Here is a 7,429-nt window from a genome sequence, read left to right on the forward strand (position 1 = left end):
TTTGCCCCATTGCTTAAATCTTGTGCAATTCTCTAGTGCCCTCAGAAGCACTCTGGATTATTGGGAGCCTAAGACAAATTCTCAAACTGACTTTTCAGCAAAATGAACAAACAAGAATGAAATAATCTTAGTTTTTTGGTTGGCTGGGTTTTGTAATACCCACCCCCCCCTTTTTTTTTTTTTTACAGAAAACAGCCAGGATTATATTCCTTAAACAGAGGTCAATTCATGTCATTCCCTCTTCTTAAAAGCCTTCAGTTGGTTCCCATGGCCTCAGAAAACAACCTAAAAATTGATAGGCCTCCACAATCCAACCTCTTTCTCCAGTCTCAGTTTTCACTGTACAACTTGAAACCTTCTTCACCAAGATCCTTATCACACTGAACATGCAATGCTTAGAAGCTCAATCTCCCTTCCAACCTATTACAAGTCCATATCTTTTGAGGACAAGGTCAAGGCCACCATGAGGCAGGAAGCATTAAGTCATATCTTCCTTAACATCCCCCTTTCTAAGCTAAAAGTCCTACCTTCTATCTCATTGTTCCCTAAAAATGTTGTGTTGATTCCTCATTTTTCTACTTATTTCTTTCTTCCCTGTGTTGCAGTCAGCAGTTAACTCGCGTACATTGCTACTTTGTTCAGTATGTTTTTCACAACTAAAAATAGATTTAACCAAGAAATGCAATTTTTTAAATTCAACATTTATACAATCTGCTATATTCCCACAAATTTAGAATATCAACAAGCAATCTATTTAAAAGATATCTTTTCTATTGAATACATTTTAAAGAATAAATTAGGGAATTCCCTGGCAGTCCAGTGATTAGGGCACTTTCACTACCGAGAAACCCAGGTTCAATCCCTGGTCAGGGAACTGAGTGACACAGCCCAAAAAAAAAAAAAGAATGATAAAAAAGAATAAGTGGATACCCCCAAAATAAGTATCTGCAGCTAATGAGCCTATTTTGGAAAGGTATGAAAATTTCCTTGTTATTATGGAAGTTGTGCGTTCTTGGTTGAATACTTTCCATGAGGACCAAGCAGGCTTTAGTATCCAATACTCCACGTCACTGAAAAAGGCTGTACTGATAAAATGGCCCCCAAAATCTAAGAATTTATTTTTGTATGTATATGTATTTTGTGTATGCATGTATATCTATTCTTGGTCTTTGACTCTATGGATAAAAATCAGCCATGAGCCAGGCTGCAAAAGCTCAAAATGGATCATATGTTAGGAAAGCTTCTTTCTGCATTCTAACCCAATGACAAGAATCAGACTGCACAGGAAGTTTCCTGACAGATCAGATTTTCAGTTTCAAATGAGATTAAACTAGCTCATTTAGGCTACCCAACTGTTTTAACCATTTATGAAAATAAATCAAAACAATTTTTAGATTAGACACGTGTCTTCTTGTCACTGCAATTAAGAAATCAAGAACCTGTTTCCGGTGGCAGAGTCTGGAGAAGACGCGCAGAAATGGCACCTAGCAAGGGGAAGGAAAAGAAGGAAGAACAGGTCATCAGCCTCGGCTGAAGGAGAAAATATATTTGGTGTGTGCCACATCTTTGCATCCTTCAACAACACTTTTGTGCACGTCACCGATCTTTCTGGCAAGGAAACCATCTGCCATATAACTGGTGGGATGAAGGTGAAGGCTGACTGAGATGAGTCCTCTCCATATGCTGCCATGTTGGCTGCCCAGGATGTAGCCCAGAGATGCAAGGATACGGGCATCACTGCCCTCCACATCAAACTCCAGGCCACAGGAGGAAATAGGACCAAGACTCCTGGACCAGGGGCCCAGTCAGCGCTCAAAGCCCTCGCCTGCTCAGGGATGAAGATTGGGCGGATTGACGATGTCACCCCCATCCCTTCCGACAGCACCCACAGGAAGGGGGGTTGCCGTGGTCACCGTCTGTGAACAGGACTCCTCAAATTATTGCTTTCTGTTAATACATTGCTTTGATGTAAAAAAAAAAAAAAAGAAGAAGAAGAAGAAGAAATCAAGAACCTTCCTTTTTACTGGTGACATGATTTGATTCTCATAATCCAAGAGGTCCATCCAGAAACAACAGCTCCTATGGCCTATGGCTTAAAATAAACTATTCTAAATTAAAGTTTTTCATTATTTTCTTATTTTTCACTGTTCAGATGGCTAACACTAAACTCTATCTAGTAAGTTAATTCAATCTAATAACTAAAACCACATCCTATAATTTTTATTTTACAGATCCACTGGGAACTCTGTCACCGAAAACCCAATATTCCACTTAAGTTCTATTGTCAAAGTGGATGACAACAGCTACGCCTGGTAACTGTCCAGGTTAAAATGAACTCAGCTTGGCTATGATGTAGAAATGGAAGTTTCAATCAGAGGTTAATTCAAATTTGGTATGAGTCAAGGTTCTCTCTGAAATCTGCCTGTGACCACACCTTTGCAGCTACCTGCCTGGTAAGTAGCTCCTTAGCTGGGCAAGAATGCAGGTCAGACTTCTCCATGTGGCAACAATGTGTCAGTCTTGCCACATGATAAACCACTACCCAAAGTTTAATAGGTATGTTTTCAATGAGATGACAACACAAAATACAAGTATTCCAGGTTCTCACCAGAGTTATTAAATAATGAGTGTTCTGCTGGGATACTCAGACTTATCTTTACATAAAGTTATATACCAGAACCACATTAGTCACAGAAAAGACTTAAGTTATATTTTAATGTTGTATACTCAGTGTGGAAACCAGGTGGATTACTTTTTTAAAATAGGTCTTTGAAGAACACTTCTTCCTTTTACTTAAAAGATCTGTTGAAAACACTTAGTATGTATATCTTTGCATCAGGATGTCTGTAACGCTTTCCTCTTAAAATTTCTTTAGAATTCATTACCAGGAAAAAAGATGCTCTTGACAAACCATTACCTTTCTTTTACCAGAATGAAAATTGTATAATTTCCTTTTCCCTTTTTGTCTGACTTTCAAAAGTTTCAAGACTAAGTTACAATAACATATCATACATTTTATATATATGGCAACCCACTCCAGTATTCTTGCCTGGAGAATTCCACAGACAGAGAAGCCTGGCGGGCTACAGTCCACGGGGCTGCAAAGAGTCGGACACGACTGAGCATGCGTGCACATACAGACAAACTGCTGTAATCTGTGTATTTACTTTTTCCTCCTGTCATATAGATTTTTGTTTCTTCTCCATATTTAACAGCCTCATCATATCTACAGTATTGTGGTAAGCTGCTCAAAACCTTTTTCAACGCAGTAAGTGATATAAATTACAACTAAATAAAACTTTCCTGTAATGCCTAATCTGTTATTTGACACTGAAAATGTTATGTAGTCAAAATTCTAGTTCTTAAAAACAAATAAAGTAAGTCTTTAAAAATTACACAAAAATTTGTGTTGAATAAATGATAGGCATGTGAGTGGCCAGAAAAGCACAAGGCCTGGAAGACTGAAACCAGCCCCACAGAATAGAAGCAGACAAAGAGGGAGTGAAGTGAGCAGTACTTCCAGCACTGCACAGGCGTGAAACGTGCCCCCTGCTATCATAACAAAGAGCTGGAAATCAGAGCGCCAGCAGTGTTGAAGTGGGGGATCAGGGAAGCCAGTCTGCGGTGGGCTGGGGAGTAATGAGGAGGCAAGAACTGGAAATGCAAGTATCCTCACTGCTTCCAGAACCTATGAGGGCAGAGAGATGGCCAGAAGGGAACAGGAATGGAGAATGCTTCCCCTCCCCATCCCATTTCATTAATACAAAAGTCTTCTATGTTTCTATCCTTGATTCAACAGCTATTCATGGGGTGCCTACAACATGACAGGCAGTTGCAGGAGTCTGGGATAAATCAGTGAACAAAACAGACAAACATCTTTGCCATGGAGAAGTTTTCATTCTAGTAGGGCAGTGAAAGTCTCTCAGTCATGTCTGACTTCTTGCAGCCCCATGGACTATACAGTTGATGGAATTCTCCAGGCCAGAATACCGCAGTGGGTAGCCATTCCCTTCTCCAGGGGATCTTCCCAAACCTGGAGATCGAACCCAGGTCTCCCGCATTGCAGGTGGATTCTTTACCAGTTGAGCCTCAAGGGAAGCCCTAGTAGGGCAGAGGGGACATTAAAATAGGTTACACAGAATATGAGGTGAGATAAGTGCTATGAGGGAGGAAAATTACAGCAAAGTCGGGGGGATCAGGAGTGTGGTGGGAAGGGGTGCCAAGCAGATGCATGAATGAGGTCAGGAGAGGTTTGCTGAGGTAGTGAGGTTTAAGCTTAAGCAAAGACCTGAAGCAGGTGAAGGAATTAGCCAAGCAGATTTCAGGGGAAGTGTTTCAAGTAGCACAAAGAGTCAGAGCAAAGGCCCTAACGTAGGACTGTGTCTGCTGTTTTCAAGGGGAAAACTGAGGGGAAACAGCAAAGACGGAAAGGGAAGTAGCCAATACAGCAAGTCCCAAACGAAAAGAAGGCAATGATACCCAAAACACAAGCCCAGGGGTGAGCGGAAGTCGAGAGAGTAACCTTTCTCTTGAGACTGCCTCACTGTGCGGCAGTAAGCAGGCCTAACTAAAATGGTCAAGATTTTAGAAAAGCCACTGTGGAGAGCGGGAGAGGGGACTGAGCAGAAATGCTCTGACGGACACCAGAGACAGCTTCAAGGGAGACCCAAGACCAGACACCCGCCGAGGCACTGACGCGCAGCACTGTGTGAGGGGTCTCCACGACACCGTTAAAAAGGGAGGCTACGGATGACGGGAATGACTCAAGACTGGCATGTGAAGAAATAAAGGCTCCAAGTACTAGTAAGAAAATGGCCGAAGCAACGCACCTGGAAATGACAGTGGAGAAAAAGCAGACGAAGAAGTACAATCTGAAAGGGGCTAACAGGACCAGAGACCTGAGGTAGGAGAACACATAGCAAGAGACTAACGTGAGAGCTCTAAGTTACCAGAGTTTAAGACCTGAAGGTGATGACGTGTTAGAAGATACGGCCACAATAAGAGTTACGGAACAGAATGAACCTTACCTTTGAGCTGAAGTTAAGGAATTCTACAGTTAAGAGTAGTTACAAAGGAAGTTCAGCCTAGTGGACACTAACCACTTCTAGTGACCTTGGGGGAATCATTTAGCCTCTGTCTCAGTTTCACCTATAAAATGGGGATAACAGTATATATTTTATATGGCTGTTACAAAGATTGAGTGAGTACATGTAACGTGGTTAGAAAAGAGCCTGGCACACAGAAAGAGCTCAATAGAGTAAGCTATCCTATCACTATTGTTGTGATGGTGGTTGTTTATACAGTTATGGACATCTGCCAGAATGATGTCAGAAATTCGGATGGAAGGAAGAACTAAGACACACACCAATGTCTTCAAACAGAGCAATGGTAGAGGACAGTGTAATTGAATGATACACTTTGGCATAAACAATTGATAATAAATGTAAAAAATATTCTAAAATCAGTCATTTACAATCTTGTGAGTTATAACAAATATACAAACCACTGCAAAACAAAAACACCGACTGAGTATTAGATAATACATATTACACTGCAACACAGAAAGGGAAGAGGCTCTGACTGAAAATCACAGAAACCGCCATGGCAAGGGTAGTGATACACTAAACCATATGTACTAAAACAGAAAGGGGCTGGAGTTAACCTGATCTCACCACATCCACAGACACGGGGTAAAGCATAAGTTCCTGGAGTAAAGAACTACATCTCTACACACACTCAACTGGGAATGAATGTTGTCAAAGTGAGCATAAACAAATTACTGGGCCAGTCATCAAAAAACCCAAGTCAAAAGTCCAAAGCATCCTTTGCAGGTTTTTCCTGTCACAGCTGCATCTGCTTCATTTACCTTCTACTAGATGAAAAAGTTCTAAATGTGTATTTATCCACATGCTTTCATGAACTCCAGAAATTCACCAGTATCTGCTTGAGCAAGACCACCTTTTAAAGAGAACAACATGAAGTAGATATGCTATACCTTTCACTTTAGAGCCTTGTGAAATTATATCACATGGGTTTAAAACCAAAGGGCTATCTTACTCCTGAGAAAGACCTGGTGTGCTCAGAGCCCTGGGAAGCGCTTAGAAACAAAGCAGGGGCCCTTTGTTGTCCTTCACTCTGTACCCAGGACAAGACCATAGCAGGAAGTGAGCTTGAAAGCTCCGGCCTTGGAGAGCCTCTGTTGGCACTTCTCTTGGCAGTTTATTCCCAGCACAAATTCAAAGTGGGAAAAAGAAAAGAGAGAAAAAAGGAAAACTGCATTCGTCTCTGGTCTTGAAAAGGAAAGTCTGCTCAGAAGTTGTACCTGATTGGATAAACTTTGGAAAAACAATCATCAGAGTGGAGCTGCACAAAATCTTGCCTCCCAGACTCCCATTCCGGTCTGACTTTACCACGTGCTGAGACTACATTTAACCACCATTCTTCAGATCTTGCTTACTAATAAAATAAATATAAAAACTTACATCTCAGAAATATTTCTTAATTGGGGCATGGAATTTAAAAACAAGACATTCTGTATTTCTCTCATTATTAATAAGATGCAAAAAACACTAGTTTCTGTTGAAGTCATTTTTTAAAAATTTCAACCAAGTTTCAAAAGAAAAGCTTAATGATAAAAATAAAAAATAAAGTGTTAAGACTATTCTTAGAAAACCTTATCTGAAAATGTTTAAGTAGTTCCACTTAAGTCACAGGAATTTATTCATTAAGAAAGGGAGTCTGAATGAAAGCAACAGGACAAAAAAGGTGGGCATGCCATTCTCCAGGGCCTGTCCACACCTAGTATGTGGGAAAAGACAGATTTATGGGCTCACACTAAATTCAGTTGTTGCTCCTATCCAGATCTTTTTCTTACAACGCTAACATGTGTGCACTCTTCATATTCCATCCTTAAGTGGTACCTTACCCATTTCACTTGCTTCATAATCCAAAAGCCATACCAAGTTAATTAGAAAGCATCACCTCACTTCTTAGAGAACACAAGCTAAGATTTTACTATGACTAAGCTAAGCTGACAAAATGCCAGCCTTTAAATAAAATATCCACCATGATATCACCTCTTAAGAGCTATTTGAATCCAGCCACTACACTTTCAGGGGGCTGGGAAAGACCCATTTAAGACACAAAGCAACATGTTCAGTATCTCCACAACAGCTGCCTAGAACAGTAAAGAGATATGTGAGCAAGGGATCTGTTGACAATCTAATTTCAGCCACCTCGAGATTCCACAAACCTGACAACCTGCGTCCTCAAAAATACTACTGCAACCCTCTCCCATCATTAGACTATTCCAGTTGACTTCACCTCTGCATATTGAGCTACTTTGAAAATATATCCATCCGGCGACGCAATATACTATTGATAATTCCAGGCCTCCACCCTGGTAAATTGGCCTTAGCAATCCTCAGAT

General features: G+C 40.7%; 1 pseudogene; it reads left to right on the plus strand.

Annotated features, from left to right (window-relative positions):
* Positions 1 to 879: 879 nt before the first annotated feature.
* On the plus strand, positions 880 to 3,058 carry LOC104995858 (annotated as a pseudogene).
* The last annotated feature ends 4,371 nt before the right edge of the window (positions 3,059 to 7,429 follow it).

This window comes from Bison bison, unplaced genomic scaffold (genome assembly GCF_000754665.1).
Source record: "Bison bison bison isolate TAMUID 2011002044 unplaced genomic scaffold, Bison_UMD1.0 scf7180017864289, whole genome shotgun sequence".
In the NCBI taxonomy this organism is placed as follows: Eukaryota; Metazoa; Chordata; class Mammalia; order Artiodactyla; family Bovidae; genus Bison; species Bison bison.